The sequence below is a fragment of the Hylobates moloch genome, unplaced genomic scaffold (genome assembly GCF_009828535.3).
Source record: "Hylobates moloch isolate HMO894 unplaced genomic scaffold, HMol_V3 SCAFFOLD_5, whole genome shotgun sequence".
NCBI classification, from domain to species: domain Eukaryota; kingdom Metazoa; phylum Chordata; class Mammalia; order Primates; family Hylobatidae; genus Hylobates; species Hylobates moloch.
In genome coordinates, this window is record NW_026652280.1 from 32,656,219 (window position 1) to 32,672,457 (window position 16,239).

Genomic DNA, 16,239 nt, shown 5'->3' on the forward strand with positions numbered 1-16,239 from the left:
GCAGTGCACAAGGGTTCCAATTTCTCCACATCCTTAACAACACTTTTATTTTCCTTTTTTTTTTTTATAGTGGCCGTTCTAATGGGTGTCAGATGGTATCTTATTGTAGCTTTGATTTGCATGTCTGTAATGATGGTAATGTGCATTTTCATGTGCTTTTTGGCCATTTATGTATCTCAAGAAATGTATAGCCAAGTCTCTTGCCCATTTTTAATTGGTTTGTTTTATTGTTGTTAAGTTTTAGGAGTTCTCTATATATTCTGGATATAATCCCTTATCAGATATATGAATTTGCAAATATTTTCTCCCATTCTGTAGGTTGCGTTTTTTACTCTGTTGATAGTGTCTTTTGATGTACAACTTAAAATTTTTTCATGAAATTCCAATTTGTTTATTTTTTGTTGTTGTTGCCTATGCCTTGGTGTCATATCCAAGAAATCATTGCTAAACTTCATGCTGTGAAGGTTTTGCCCTGTGTTTTCCTCTAAGAGTTTTATAGTTTTAGGTCTTACATTTAAGCCTGATCTCTTTTGAATTAATTTTTGTATATGGTATTAGGTGAGTGTCCAGCTTTGTTCTTTTGTTTGTGGATATCCAGTTTTTCCCCACCATTTGTTGAAAAGCCTGTCATTTCCCTCACTGAATGATCTTAGCACCCTTGTCAAAAACTATTTGACTGTGTATGTGAGGTTTTATTTCCAGGTTCTCTGTTCCAGGGTTCCCAAGTCTCAGGCCATAGACTGGCACCAGTCCACAGCCTGTTAGAAACCAGGTCACACAGCAGGAGGTGAGCAGCAGGAGTTTGAGCATTACAGCCTGAGCTCCACCTCCTGTCAGATCAGCAGTGGCATTAGATTCTCATAGGTGCAGGAACCCTATTGTGAACTGTGCATGTAAGGGATCTAGATTGCATGCTCCTTACGAGAATCTAATTCCTGATGATCTGAGGTGGAACAGTTTCATCCAGAAACCATTCCCCTGGTCTGTGGGAAAATTGCCATGAAACTGGTCCTGGCCAAAAAGGTTATGGACTGTTGATTTATTCCATTGGTCTAGATGTCTGTCTTTATGCCAATATCACAGTTTTGATTACCGTAGCTATGCAATATGTCTTCGAATCAGAAAGAGTGAATTCTCCAGCTTTAATTATTTTGTAAGATTATTGTGGCTATTTGGGGCCCTGGAGATTCCACATGAATTTTAGAATGAGTTTTTCTATTTCTGACAAAAAAAAAAATTGGGATTTTGAGAGGAATTGCAGTGAATCTGTAAATTGGTTTGGGTGGTATTGATATCTTAGCAATATTAAGTCTTTCTTTTCCCACATAGGCTGATGGGGAAAAAAAAATTAAGTCTTCCACTATATGAACATGAGCTGTGTTTCTATTTATTTATGTGTTCTTTAATATCTTTCAGCAATGTTTTATAGTTGTTATTGTACAGGTTTTCATTTTCTTGGTTAATTTTGAAAGATTTTTTCTTTTTGATGCTATTGTAAAAACTGCATAATTTCCTTTTCATCATATTTATTATTAGTTTATAAAAATGCAATTGATTTTTGCATGTTGACTTTGTATTCTGCTACTTTAGTGAATTCATTTATTCTAACAGGTTTTTTGTGTGGAATCTTTAAGGTTTACTGTGTATAAGAGCCTACCACCTGTGAACAGGAATAATTTTGCTTCTTTTCTATTTGTATGCCTTTTATTTCTTTTTCTTGCTTAGTTGTTCTGGCTAGAACTTACTCAAGCATTCTTATGGTGTAGAACTCAGATTGCTTCTGTGTGAATGGGAATAGATACAAATCTTATTTATTGATCCTGATTTTGTATTTTGATACTTTTCATATTTTTATAAAGGGACTTGCTTTCCATTTAATGTAGCTTTTAAACTAATTTTCTAAGAAATAAACCTTTTATATTTAATTTTATTTCTAAAGTGGCACAGGGAGTTTGACGTGAAGTTTTTTAGCTTTTATTTAATGCCCGTCAATTGCTTACAATGTGACTAACAAATTTTTGCTTTGCTGTGTTATAATTCTTACTGCCTAATGAAATTATTTACAAATATATTTGGATTTCTTTATGAAATAAATTGGGAAGTAGCATTTCATAGTTGATCTGGAAGATTGCTTTCTTTTCTTTCTTGGGAAAACCCTTTTTATTTTCAGTCATGTGAAAACTCTTAAACGTATCAGTGTGCTTTTTTCCTGTCTTACAAGATTGTACTGCAGTCTGTCTTGGTTAAATCAGAAGGTTGTGAGAGGTAGAGCTAGTTAGTGGCGTTAGTATGGCCTGACTAGTGGCGGGCAATGTGGCTATTTTCTTTTTTTCAATTTTTTGCTTTTTGCTGTATTTATGTTTTAGCAAAACTGGTGATCCAAGCAAGTGGAGTATTGCATTTTATCTCTTTATTACATTCACTTTGAAATAAGGATTGAGTGTTTGTTCACGTTTTATTATTTGTTTGTACAGAGTCCTATGAGTAGAATTATTGGATCAAGTAATAAGAACGTTTTAGACTCTTGATAACATATTGCCAAATTATTTTAGTGCCAGTTTAAATTCCACAAGCAAAGTGAGAGAATGCCTGTCATATCTCATTACTTTTTGCCTTTGTTGGGTGCTATTAAAAACAGATCTCTGTGATTTTTAGATGAAAACTTGTATCTTGCTTAAATTTTTATTTTTAAAATTAGTAACAGGAGCAAGTATTTTATTTTATTCTATTTTATTTTATTTTTTTTTGGGGGGAGAGGGGGGACAGAGTCTTGTTCTGTCACTCAGGCTGGAGGGCAGTGGCGCTGTCTCGGCTCACTGTGGCCTCCACTTCCCGGATTCAAGCAGTTCTCCTCTCTCAGCCTCCCGAGTAGCTGAGGTTACAGGCGTGTGCCACCACACCGGGCTAATTTTGTATTTTTAGTAGAGATGGGGTTTCGCCAGGCTGGTCTCGAACTTCTGACCTCAGGTAATCCACCCACCTTGGCCTCCCAAAGTGCTGGGACTACAGGCATGATCCACTGCACCTGGCCAACAAGAGCAAGTATTTTAAATGCTTATTACCCAGTTGTCTGTCTTTTATAATTTTACTTTCATCTTTAGCCTTGTTTTTAAAGAGTTGATTTATCTAGTTAAAATATTTCCCTAATTTGTTTTCTAATTCCTCCTTTATCATGGCGTTTGGACAGTATCATGCACAATGTCGTGGCTCATTTATATGTTCTGTCGCAGCAGTTATTATAAATTTATTACTTTTAAAAATGTTTTTTTTTCCTTATTTATGTTGAAGGACCAGCAAATTTATTACTTTCTGTTATTCTGAGAAAGATTCAGACTAGTGATATTCTTGGGTAGCCCTGCTTCATGAGGCCCCTCAGGAATGTGGCTAAGCACAGGACAGAGAGGATAAGAGGGTCTGTAGGGTAGTACAGTGGAATGTGTTTTAGAGACATGGACAGAAGACTGGGGACTAAGTGAAGATGCTGTAGTAGGCTTTTGCTCAGTGGTACTCCAAGAGGGAGACATGGGAGAGGCCTTGTCCTTTTCTCTTTCCTTACCTTCCTGCTTTGTTCACAAATAGAAATAGAAATTTTCTTACTTTGTTCATCACAGAGTTTCTCTTTTATTAACCTCAGTAAAGTTAAATAGTATGCTCTTTATAAATTTACTAAAATAAAATTTTTCATATTTGATATTCAAAACTATCTCATTTGGCTTAGATAAAATAATGCCAGAGATATTTTGTTTAGAAGAGTAACTAAACTCCCTGCATTTTGGTCATAGCTTCAGTTAGAATGCCAGAAATACACATATCCTCATGGCTTATACACTTTCTACCCTTGAACTAAAAACTATTAATGTTTTTCAGGAATCCTACCTATCACTGTTTTTTTTTCTTTTTTTTTTTGAGACGGAGTTTCGCTGTGTCGCCCAGGCTGGAGTGCAGTGGCACGATCTCGGCTCACTGCAAGCTCTGCCTCCCGGGTTCCCGCCATTCTCCTGCCTCAGCCTCCCAAGTAGCTGGGAATACAGGTGCCCACCACCATGCCCAGCTAGTTTTTTGTATTTTTAGTAGAGATGGGGTTTCACCGTGTTAGCCAGGATGGTCTCGATCTCCTGACCTTGTGATCCACCTGCCTTGGCCTCCCAAAGTGCTGGGATTACAGGCATGAGCCACTTCGCCTGTCCCCTATCACTGTGTTTATAAACATTTTCTTATCTTGTCTTCCCAAAAGAGAAGAAAAAGTGATTTTCATAAGGTGTAATCTTAAGATGTCAGATTGATGAAACAATTGGATATAAGAAATTATCTCGTAGACTTTAGGTAGAAAGTTAAAATGTCAGTAAAATACCATATAGTTTGCCAAATAAAAGTGGAAAAATTTAATCATTTCACGTGATGACCTTTAGTTGAATATTTTTAGAGCCACAGCATCTAGGGCAATGGAATTACTATTCAGAAGTTGCCTTAATTTTTGAATGATTAGGTTTTATGATGTTGAAACTACTTAGAAAAATAAAAGTTTAGTGAAAATCACATATTTAGAATAATGCTATAGAGAAACTTGCTTACATTTGGGAACTGAGAATTAAAAATCTTCAGAAGTCAAAAGAGATACAATCAAATCTATGTATCAGACCACATATTCCTGATGTTCTAAGGCCAGGCTGTGTATTGTGATTTATGCACAGTTGATTAAATGATTTCTAAGCCATCAACATATTGTTGAGTAGGAATTAGTTAACAAGGGAGAGACTGGAAGAGCTATGGTAGGAAAAACAGACACGAGGTCAAAAATGTCATTCCAGAACCTCTTGGGATTTTGAAACCAGTAGCCGTATGTCAAAAAACCATAATGAGTATATGCTTTTTTTTTTTTTTTTTTTTTTTGAAGTGGAGTCTTGCACTGTCACCTGGGCTGGAGTGCAGTCGCATGATCTTGGCTCGCTGCAACCTCTATCTCCCAAGTTCGAGCAATTCTCCTTGCCTCAGCCTCCCAAGTAGCTGGGATTACAGGCACCCGCCACCACGCCCAGCTAATTTTTTTGTATTTTTAGTAGAGACGGGGTTTCACTGTGTTGGCCAGGCTCGTCTCGAACTCCTGACCTTGTGATCTGCCCGCTTCAGCCTCCCAGACTGCTGGGATTCCTGCATGAGCCACTGCCTGTGGCCCATAATGAGTATATTCTATTTAAGAAGATACATTAGTATATAGTTTTGCAGCTTGGGATTATTTCTGTTCAAAAGGGTTGATATAAAATTTTTTTTATCACTTGAAGTGAAAAATTGTGGTATCTTGAAAACATGAGTGTATACAATAATACTAAATAAAGTGCTGTGTAGCTAAGGTTCTACTGTTAACAAAATGGATAATCCCCTAATCTAAAAACAAACTAGTAAAAATCTCCATTTTCTTTCCTTAAATAACTATCCTGATGTGCTCTCACAGGCAGTCTTGATTTCCTCTTCAATTTTTTAAGGTTTTTTTTTGTTTTTTTTTTTTGGTTTTTTTTTTTTTTTTTGAGACAGAGTTGCTCTTGTTGCCCAGGCTAGAGTGCAATGGTGTGGTCTCAGCTCACCACAACCTCTGCCTCCCGGGTTCAAGCGATTCTCCTGCCTCAACCTCCCGAATAGCTGGGATTACAGGCATGTGCCACCACGCCTAGCTAATTTTTTGTAGTTTTAGTAGAGACAGGGTTTCTTCATGTTGGTCAGGCTGATCTGAAACTCCTGACCTCAAGTGATCCGCCCGCCTCGGCCTCCCAAAGTGCTGAGATTACAGGCAGGAGCCACAATGCCTGGCAAGATAATTTTTAAAAAACATGAGGCCGGGTGCGGTGGCTCACGCCTGTAATCCCAGTGCTTTGGGAGGCCAAGGTGGGCAGATCACGAGGTCAGGAGATGGAGATCATCCTGCCTAACATGGTGAAACCCTGTCTCTACTAAAAACACAAAAAATTAGCCAGTGTGGTGGCAGGCACCTGTAGTCCCAGCTACTCAGGAGGCTGAGGCAGGAGAATGGCGTGAACCTGGGAGGCGGAGCTTGCAGTGAGCCTAGATCGAGCCACTGCACTCTGGCCTGGGCAACAGAGTGAGACTCTGTCTCAAAAAAATAAAAAATAAATAAAACATATCCTTTGGGAATTTTCTGTTTTAAAAATTTGTGTTCTATTTTTACAAAGGAATATGTATATAAAACATGTTAAGTTATAAAGATTCAAGGGAATGAACACTTGTGAAGCTACTACTTTCTGAAAAAGGAACATTACCATATCTTTAAAGCCCTCTCTTTTCTGAGTTAAATCACTATCCTGGATTTGTGTTTCTCTTCTTTGCTTATTTCATCATATATGTGTATTTGTAAAAACAGTTTAGTTAGCTTGCTTCTGAAATTTATATAAGGTGTTCCTTTTTGTTTTTGTTCTTTTTATAAGGTCTTGCTCTTTCATTCAGGCTGGAGTACAGTGGCATCACTGCACCCTCTACCTCTCAGGTTCAAGTGATCCTCCCACCTCAGGCCTTCCAAGTTGCTGGGACCCACAGGTGTATACCACCACACCTGACTGATTTTAATTTATTTATTATTTGTTGAGAGAGGGTCACTTAATTGCCCAGGTTAGAGTGTACAATCTTGGCTCACTTCAGCCTCAACTTCCTGGGCTGAAGCAATCCTCCTACCTAGGCTTCCTGAGTAGCTGGGACTACAGGCATGCACCACCATGCTTGGCTAATTTTTTTGTATTTTTTTGTAGATATGAGATTTTGCTGTGTTGCCCAGGCTGGTCTCGAACTCCTGGGGTCAAGAGAGCTGCCTGCCTCAGCTTCCCAAAGTGCTGGGATTAAAAGGCATGAGCCATTCTGCCAGGCCTTGATTTTTTTATTTGTGGAGGGGAGGTCTCTCTATGTTGTCCAGGCTGGTCTTGAACTCCTGAGCTCAAGCCGTCCTTCTGCCCCGGCCTGCCAAAGTGCTGAGATTACAGGCATGAGCCACTGCGCTTGGCCCTATATAATTATATTCTTATATGTATTCTTCTGTGACTCTTTGTTTGTTGTTTATATGCATTATAAATATTGATATGTCTGGCTGTTTGGTGTTATGTGAAATACCTTCAAAGTTTTATGAACCTTTGATTCCTTAGTTTCTTCATTGTTCTTTTCAGATTACAAAAGTAGTTAATATTTGGAATCAAAAATCATAAGAAAGGGACAGTCCTTCATAATCTCATTCATTGCTCAGCTAGAGTCATATCAAGTTTATTTGTTCTCTGCATGTATCATGTTAATGCTTTTTCTCTTCTCTCTCTTTTTTTGCTTTTTGGTTTTTTTTCTTTTGAGACAGAGTCTCCCTCTGTCGCCCAGGCTGCAGTGCAGTGGTGTGATCTTGGCTCACTGCAACCTCTGCTTCCCGGGTTCAAGTGATTTTTTTTTCCTGCCGCAGCCTCCCGAATAGCTGAGATTCTAGGCACCCGCCACCATGCCTGGCTAATTTTTGTACTTTTAGTAGAGACAGGGTTTCACCATGTTGGCCAGACTGGTCTCTTAAAACCTTTTCCAACTGCAGAGTGTCTGGTTGAGGGAGTGGGGGCACTATTCTGTTTGTAATATCTGTGAATAGTGTTCCCTAGAGTTTTGCACCGTGACAGTCTTTCTTAACAGTATTTCCTGGAAATTTATTACAGCAGATTTATTGTAGTAGTTCTAATTATCTTATAGATGTACCATAACTTACCCAGTACTTTTTTGATGTACATCTTCAATGGGCTTTCACTGTTTAAATTATTCATTCAGAAGTATTTTTGTGTATGGCATGTATCAGGCACTATTCTTGCAGTTTTACAGACATTGCAGCTATGAACAACTTTTGCATATATTTCTGAATACTTGTACACATATATATGAAGGATAAATGCCCAGATGTGAAGTTGTTGGGTCAAAATATGAATATTTAATATTTTGATATTCACTTTAGAGGGAAATTTGACAGTAGCTTCCACAGCATTGCACCAATTTGTACTCCATTTGTGTGTGTGGAGGTACTGTTTTCCCTATACCCTCATCAGCATTGTATTGTTGGTCTTTTAATTTTTGCTAATCTGAAAGGTGAAAAATTAATAAGAATCAATCTCTTTTTATCCTTAAATTCCTGAACATTAGGACACACTCATTAAGCTTCTGGATATGATTAAACAGTATTCAAATCATATGCACATTAATGTTAAAGCCATTAAAATAGAATATTCTAACTTACTGTATATATTATTTTTATTAATTCAGTTAACAAGTATATAATAAAGACTTAATTTGGATATGGCTGTGTAGTCTTCCCCCCCCCCCACCGAGACAAAGTCTTGTTCTGTCACCCAGGCTGGAGTGCAGTGGCGGGATCTTGGCTCACTGCAACCTCCGCCTCCTGGGTTCGAGCGATTCTCCTGCCTCAGCCTCCTGAGTAGCTGGGATTACAGGCATGTGCCACCACGCCCAGCTAATTTTTGTATTCTTTTTTTTTTTTTTTTTTGAAACGAAGTCTGGCTCTGTCGCCCAGGCTGGAGTGCAGTGGTGCAATCTCGGCTCACTGCAAGCTCCGCCTCCCGAGTTCACGCCATTCTCCTGCCTCAGCCTCTCCGAGTAGCTGGGACTACAGGCGCCCGCCACCACGCCCGGCTAATTTTTTGTATTTTTTTTTTTTAGTAGAGATGGGGTTTCACCGTGGTCTCGATCTGCCCGCCTCGGCCTCCCAGAGTGCTGGGATTACAAGCGTGAGCCACTGCGCCCGGCCTAATTTTTGTATTCTTTGTAGAGACAGGGTTTCACCATGTCGGCCAGGCTGATCTCGAACTCTTGACCTCATGATCTGCCTGCCTTGGCCTCCCAAAGGGCTGGGATTACAGGCGTGAGCCACCATGCCTGGTGACTGTGTAGTCTTAATTGTGGAGAAGCCAGAAGTATGAGATGGGCTTTAAGGTGTTTGTTACACAGTTAAGGAGGTAATGTTCACATTCGAAATAAGTAGCAAGTAGATATGTGTTTGCATGATGAAGCACTATCAGTTGTACATTTAAAGGTCAGTTACTGCATTGGCCTAATGAATGGAGAATTCAGTCAAGGCTTCTTGAGCTTTGAAGGATGAATGCGCCTACTTTGGATTGGCAGAGTTTGTAGGAGAAGAAATGCCAAGAAAGGGAAGAACTGTGAGTGGTCACAGAAATAGAAAATAAAATGGTTTATTTTAGAAATAAATAGAATAAAATACAGTTGCATCTATATAGCAATATTCAGTTTTTTACAAATACAGGTTTCACTGAACACTGCTTTAAATTATAATCCCATTACATACACCAAAGTTTTTCTAATTTAATCAGATTTATTTAATCAGAATAAAATAGAAAATAAAATGGTACACACCCACAGGTAGAGTAAGCCCTTTGAACTGAGTAAGCCCTGGAGGGGGCTTGAAGAAATGTAGGTTTGCTAGGAAAGAGCCTGGGGTCGTTCAGAGATAGGACATTGGTGAGCATTTTTGAGCAGAGGAATGGGGTTGAAAGTGATAAGGTGGACTAACTCCACACTGATGGGAGACTGGCAGGAGTTGGGGCTCCTGTTTCATTTGAAGAAGGTTATAATAGGCTTTCAGTAGGGTGGTGGTAGTGAAAATGGAGAGGAAGCATCACTGGTGATTATTAATAAAATGATAATTTCTGTAAAGATAAATCACCTACAAATAACTCAGGTTTGCTATGTTCTATTTAAATCTGATTAAATTAGAAAAACTTTGCTGTATATAATGGGATTATAATTTAAAGCAGTGTTCAGTGAAAACTGTATTTGTAAACAATTGGATATTGCTATATAGATGCAATTGTAAAGTGTTTCTTGAAACATTGTGTGTGCCTGTTAGTTCCAACATGTTAAGAAACAGGTTATCACAAATGAGCTAGTTTGCTAATATAGAAGAGAGCCTATATTGACTTTATGTATATCTTCTGTTACAACTGTATGAGAATGTTCTTTTTGTGTGTGTATTTTTATTTCTACATGTTTGAGGGTCAGCCCCTATTTATTTTTAAAGAAATTTAAATTTTTTGTCCCAATTTTTAAAAATTATTTTTTACTTTTGTGGTAGACAGGGGTCTCACTATGTTGCCCAGGCTGGAGTGCAGTGGTTATTCACAGGCATGATCATTGTGCACTGCATCCTTGAACTCTTGGCCTCAAGTGAACCTCCTGCCTCAGCCTCCTGAGTAGCTGGGACTATAGGTATGTGTCACTGTAGGTGTGTGTCACTGTACCCTGCCCTGCCCAGTTTTTTTTTTTTTTTTTTTTTTGAGACAGGATCTCTCTGTCTCTCACCCAGGCAGGGTATAGTTGTGAGATCACAGCTCACTGCAGCCTAACCTTCTGTGCTTAAGTGATCCTCCCAAGTAGCTGGGACCACAGGTGTGCACCACCATGCCCAGCTAATTTTTACATTTTTTTTGTAGAGACTAGGTCTTGCCATGTTCCCTAGGCTGGTCTCGAACTCCTGGGCTCAAGGGATCCTCCCATCTCGGCCTTCCAAAGTGCTGGGATTATAGGCATGAACCACTGTGCCCATCCCCAATTTTTTTTTTTTTTTTTACTGTGGTAAAATACATACTGTCTTGACCATTTAAAAATCCAGTGACATGAAGTATATTAATATTGTTGCAACCATCGCTGCCATCTATCTCCAGAGAACCCTTTTCATCTTGCAGAACTGAAACTCTATACCCAATTAACAGTAATTCACTATTCCCTCTTCCCCCAGCTGCTGGCAAACACCGTCCTGCTTTCTAAGATTCTGACTACTCTAGATTTCTCATATAAGTAGAATCATACTTATATGTCTTATTATTTGACTTACATGTCATATTATTTGTCTTCTTGTGACTGGCTTATTTCACTAAACGTAATGTTCTCAAGGTTTGTCCATGTTATAACATGTCAGATTTTTTTTCCTTTTTAAGGCATGGTAATATTCTATTGTATGTATACACCATGTTTTATTCATTTATTCTCCAGTGGACACTTGGATTGCTTCCACATTTTAGCTATTGTGAATAATACTGCTGTGACTGTGAGTATACAAACATCTCTTCAAGATTCTGTTTTTTAATTCTTATGAGTATACACCCAGAAGTGGAATTGCAGGATCATATGGTAATTCTATTTTTAATTATTTGAGGAACCACTAAACTGTTTTCCACAGCAGCTGCACCATTTTACATTCCCCACCAGCAGTGCACAGGGGTTCCAGTTTCTCCCTGTCCTCATCAGCACTTATTATTATTACTATTTTTTTTTGATAGTGACCATCCTAATGGGTGTGAGGTGGCATTGCATTATAGTTTTGATTTGCATTTCTCTAATGATTAGCGATGTTGAGCATGTTTTCATTGCATATTTGCCATTGGTATGTACTTGGAGAAATGTCTATCCAAGTCCTTTGTCCATTTTTGAATTGAGTTGTTTTTAGCTGTTGAGTTTTAGAAGTCCTGCTCCTACCCTACCCCCTTTTATTTTAGTGCAACATTGCAGTGGGAGAAGACATTCTTTAGTTGGTGATGATACAGTAGCTGGTAGGTGATGAGAACCAGATAGCTCAGGTTCTTAGAAAATGCAGAGTAATTAAACTGATTCATTCGTTGTTACTTTATGAATTATTTTACTGTTAGATTGGCTAGACTGAGCCATTTTAATCCACAAAGCTACCTATAAAACCTCTTGGTTTATCTTTTCCCTATGTTAGCCATATTATGAGCCCCTATTAACCTGGGCAGTAACTGCTAGGAAGCATTCTTGTTTTTGTTTTTTTATAGACGGAGTCTTGCTCTAGTTGCCCAGGCTGGAGTGCAGTGGTGTGATCTCCGCTCACTGCAAACTCTGCTTCCCAGATTCTAGTGATTCTGCTACCACAGTCTCCTGAGTAGCTGGGCTTACAGGCATGGGCCACCATATCTGGCTAATTTTGTATTTTTAGTAGAGACGGGGTTTCGCCATGTTGGCCAGGCTGGTCTCGAACTCCTGACCTCAGGTGATCCTCCTGCCTTGGCCTCCCAAAGTGCTGGGATTACAGGAGTGACCCACCACACCTAGCCTAGGAAACATTTTTACTAAAATATAAACCAGTTTATTAAAAGGTGTCAATATAGTGATTGCAGGGGGTGATGCTGGGGGATGACTTGGCAGGTTTTATATTAAGTGTACTTAACATTTAGGCACATTAAAATATTAATTTTTGACCTAAATGTCTTATCAAGATAAAGTCAATGTTATGAAATAGGTGACAAAATATATCTGTTGAACTGCTTGTTTTTTCCTGAAATTTTGGTATCTTTTAAAAAGCATAGGCTTTTGATGAGGACTTCCAGAAGTGAAAATATATTATATGTATAGTATCTTACTGTTTTCAGAATGCTTTCACATGTTCCTGCATTTAGTCCACAAAACCATCTTAAAAAGGCAGGTGAGAAAAGTGTTGCTCCCATTTCAAATGAGGAGTAGAGAGACTTGTAAATTTCGTAAATAACTTGGATAGTAACCAGTAGGGCTAAGGCTAGGATATAAGACTGTTATATTCTGGTCTAGTTAAGTTTAAAAATTTATAAAGAGGAAAAAAGGATCCATAGACTGAGCTGTCATAACTTTTATACCAGTAGCCTACTCATTTAGTAATTATAAGTGAATCTGAATATAATACTTGGAATTGATAAGATTATGCCAAAATTCATGAAATTGTGGCGTTATTTCATGTACTGTTGCTGTATAATATAGTCTTCCAAAACATAGTGATGTAAAGCAGGTATTTTATTATGCTTGTTAGAAACGAGCTCGGAGGGGGAGGAGTCAAGATGGCCGAATAGGAACAGCTCCGGTCTACAGCACCCAGCATGAGCGACGCAGAAGACGGGTGGTTTCCACATTTCCAACTGAGCTTTGAAGAGAGTAGTGGTTCTCCCAGCACACAGCTTGAGATCTGAGAACGAGCAGACTACCTCCTCAAGTGGGTCCCTGACCCCCAAGTAGCCTAACTGGGAGTCACCCCCCAGTAGGGGCAGACTGACACCTCACACGGCTGGGTACTCCTCTGAGACAAAACTTCCAGAGGAACGATCAGGCAGCAGCATTTGTGGTTCACCAGTATCCACTGTTCTGCAGCCACCACTGCTGATACCCAGGCAAACAGTCTGGAGTGGACCTCTAGCAAACTCCAACAGACCTGCAGCTGAGGGTCCTGTCTGTTAAAAGGAAAACAAACAGAAAGGACATCCACACCAAAAACCCATCTGTATGTCACCATCATCAAGGACCAAAGGTAGATAAAACCACAAAGATGGGAAAAAAACAGCAGAAAAACTGGAAACTCTAAAAATAAGAGCACCTCTCCTCCTCCAGAGGAACGCAGCTCCTCACCAGCAACGGAACAAAGCTGGACGGAGAATGACTTTGACGAGTTGAGAGAAGAAGGCTTCAAACGATCAAACTACTCTGAGCTACAGGAGGAGATTCGAACCAATGGCAAAGAAGTTAAAAGCTTTGAAAAAAAATTAGACGAATGGATAACTAGAATAACCAATGCAGAGAAGTCCTTAAAGGACCTGATAGAGCTGAAAACCAAGGCACGAGAGCTACGTGACAAATGCAGAAGCCTCAGTAGCTGATGGGATCAACTGGAAGAAAGGGTATCAGTGATGGAAGACGAAATGAATGAAATGAAGTGAGAAGAGAAATTTAGAGGAAAAAGAATAAAAGGAAATGAACAAAGCCTCCAAGAAATACGGGACTATGTGAAAAGACCAAACCTACGTCTGATTGGTGTACCTGAAAGTGACGGGGAGAATGGAACCAAGTTGGAAAACACTGTGCAGGATATTATCGAGGAGAACTTCCCCAATCTAGCAAGGCAGGCCAACATTCAAATTCAGGAAATACAGAGAACGCCACAAAGATACTCCTCAAGAAGAGCAACTCCAAGACACATAATTGTCAGATTCACCAAAGTTGAAATGAAGGAAAAAATGTTAAGGGCAGCCAGAAAGAAAGGTCGGGTTACCCACAAAGGGAAGCCCATCAGACTAACAGCTGATCTCTCGGCAGAAACTCTACAAGCCAGAAGAGAGTGGGGACCAATATTCGACATTCTTAAATAAAAGAATTTTCAATCCAGAATTTCATATCCAGCCAAACTAAGCTTCATAAGTGAAGGAGAAATAAAATATAGACAAGCAAATGCTGAGAGATTTTGTCACCACCAGGCCTGCCCTAAAAGAGCTCCTGAAGGAAACGCTAAACGTGGAAAGGAACAACTGGTACCAGCCACTGCAAAAACATGCCAAATTGTAAAGAGCATCAAGGCTAAGAAGAAACTGCATCAACTAACGAGCAAAATAACCAACTAACATCATGACAGGATCAAATTCACACATAACAATATTAACTTTAAATGTAAATGGACTAAATGCTCCAGTTAAAAGACACAGACTGGCAAATTGGATAAAGAGTCAAGACCCATCAGTGTGCCGTATTTAGGAAGCCCATCTCACGTGCAGAGACACATATTGGCTCAAAATAAAGGGATAGAGGAAGATCTACCAAGCAAATGGAAAACAAAAAAAGGCAGAGGTTGCAATCCTAGTCTCTGATAAAACAGACTTTAAACCAACAAAGATCAAAAGAGACAAAGAAGGCCATTACATAGTGGTAAAGGGATCAATTCAACAAGAAGAGCTAACTATCCTAAATATATATGCACCCAGTACAGGAGCACCCAGATTCATAAAGCAAGTCCTTAGTGACCTACAAAGAGACTTAGACTCCCACACAATGATAATGGGAGACTTTAACACCCCACTGTCAACATTAGACAGAACAACGAGACAGAAAGTTAACAAGGATACCCAGGAATTGAACTCAGCTCTGCACCAAGCAGACCTAGTAGACATCTGCAGAACTCTCCACCCGAAATCAACAGAATATACATTCTTTTCAGCACCACACCACACCGACTCCAAAATTGACCACATAGTTGGAAGTAAAGCACTTCTCTCAGCAAATGTAAAAGAACAGAAATTATGACAAACTGTCTCTCAGACCACAGTGCAATCAAACTAGAACTCAGGATTAAGAAACTCACTCAAAACCGCTCAACTACACGGAAACTGAACAACCTGCTCCTGAATGACTACTGGGTAAATAATGAAATGAAGGCAGAAATAAAGATGTTCTTTGAAACCAATGAGAACAAAGACACAACATTACCAGAATCTCTGGGACACATTCAAATCAGTGTGTAGAGGGAAATTTATAGCACTAAATGCCCACAAGAGAAAGCAGGAAAGATCTAAAATTGACACCCTAACATCACATCACAATTCAAAGAACTAGAGAAGCAAGAGCAAACATTCAAAAGCTAGCAGAAGGCAAGAAATAACTAAGATCAGAGCAGAACTGAAGGAAATAGAGATACAAAAAGCCCTTCAAAGAATTAGTGAATCCAGGAGCTGGTTTTTTGAAAAGATCAAGAAAAGTGATAGACTGCTAGCAAGACTAATAAAGAAGAAAAGAGAGAAGAATCAAATAGACGCAATAAAAAATGATAAAGGGGATATCACCACTGATCCCACAGAAATACAAACTACCATCAGAGAATAAACACCTGTACGCAAATAAACTAGAAAATCTAGAAGAAATGGATAAATTCCTCGACACATACATCCTGCCAAGACTAAACCAGGAAGAAGTTGAATCTCTGAATAGACCAATAACAGGCTTTCAAATTGAGGTAATAATCAATAGCTTACCAACCAAAAAAAGTCCAGGACCAGATGGAGTCACAGCCGAATTCTACCAGAGGTACAAAGAGGAGCTGGTACCATTCCTTCTGAAACTATTCCAATCAATAGAAAAAGAGGGAATCCTCCTAAACTCATTTTATGAGGCCAGCATCATCCTGATACCAAAGCCTGGCAGAGACACAACCAAAAAAGAGAATTTTAGACCAATATCCATGATGAACATTGATGCAAAAATGCTCAATAAAATACTGGCAAACCGAATCCAGCAGCACATCAAAAAGCTTATCCACCACGATCAAGTGGGCTTCATCCCTGGGATGCAAGGCTGGTTCAACATATGCAAATCAATAAATGTAATCCAGCATATAAACAGAACCAAAGACAAACACCACATGATTTTCTCAATACATGCAGAAAAGGCCTTTGACAA

At 39.1% G+C, this 16,239-nt stretch overlaps 1 protein-coding gene across 8 annotated transcripts in view; it reads left to right on the plus strand.

Annotated features, from left to right (window-relative positions):
* Positions 1–16,239, plus strand: part of PIAS2 (protein inhibitor of activated STAT 2) — a 109,378-nt gene that overhangs the window by 28,804 nt on the left and 64,335 nt on the right. The window lies entirely within an intron of this gene.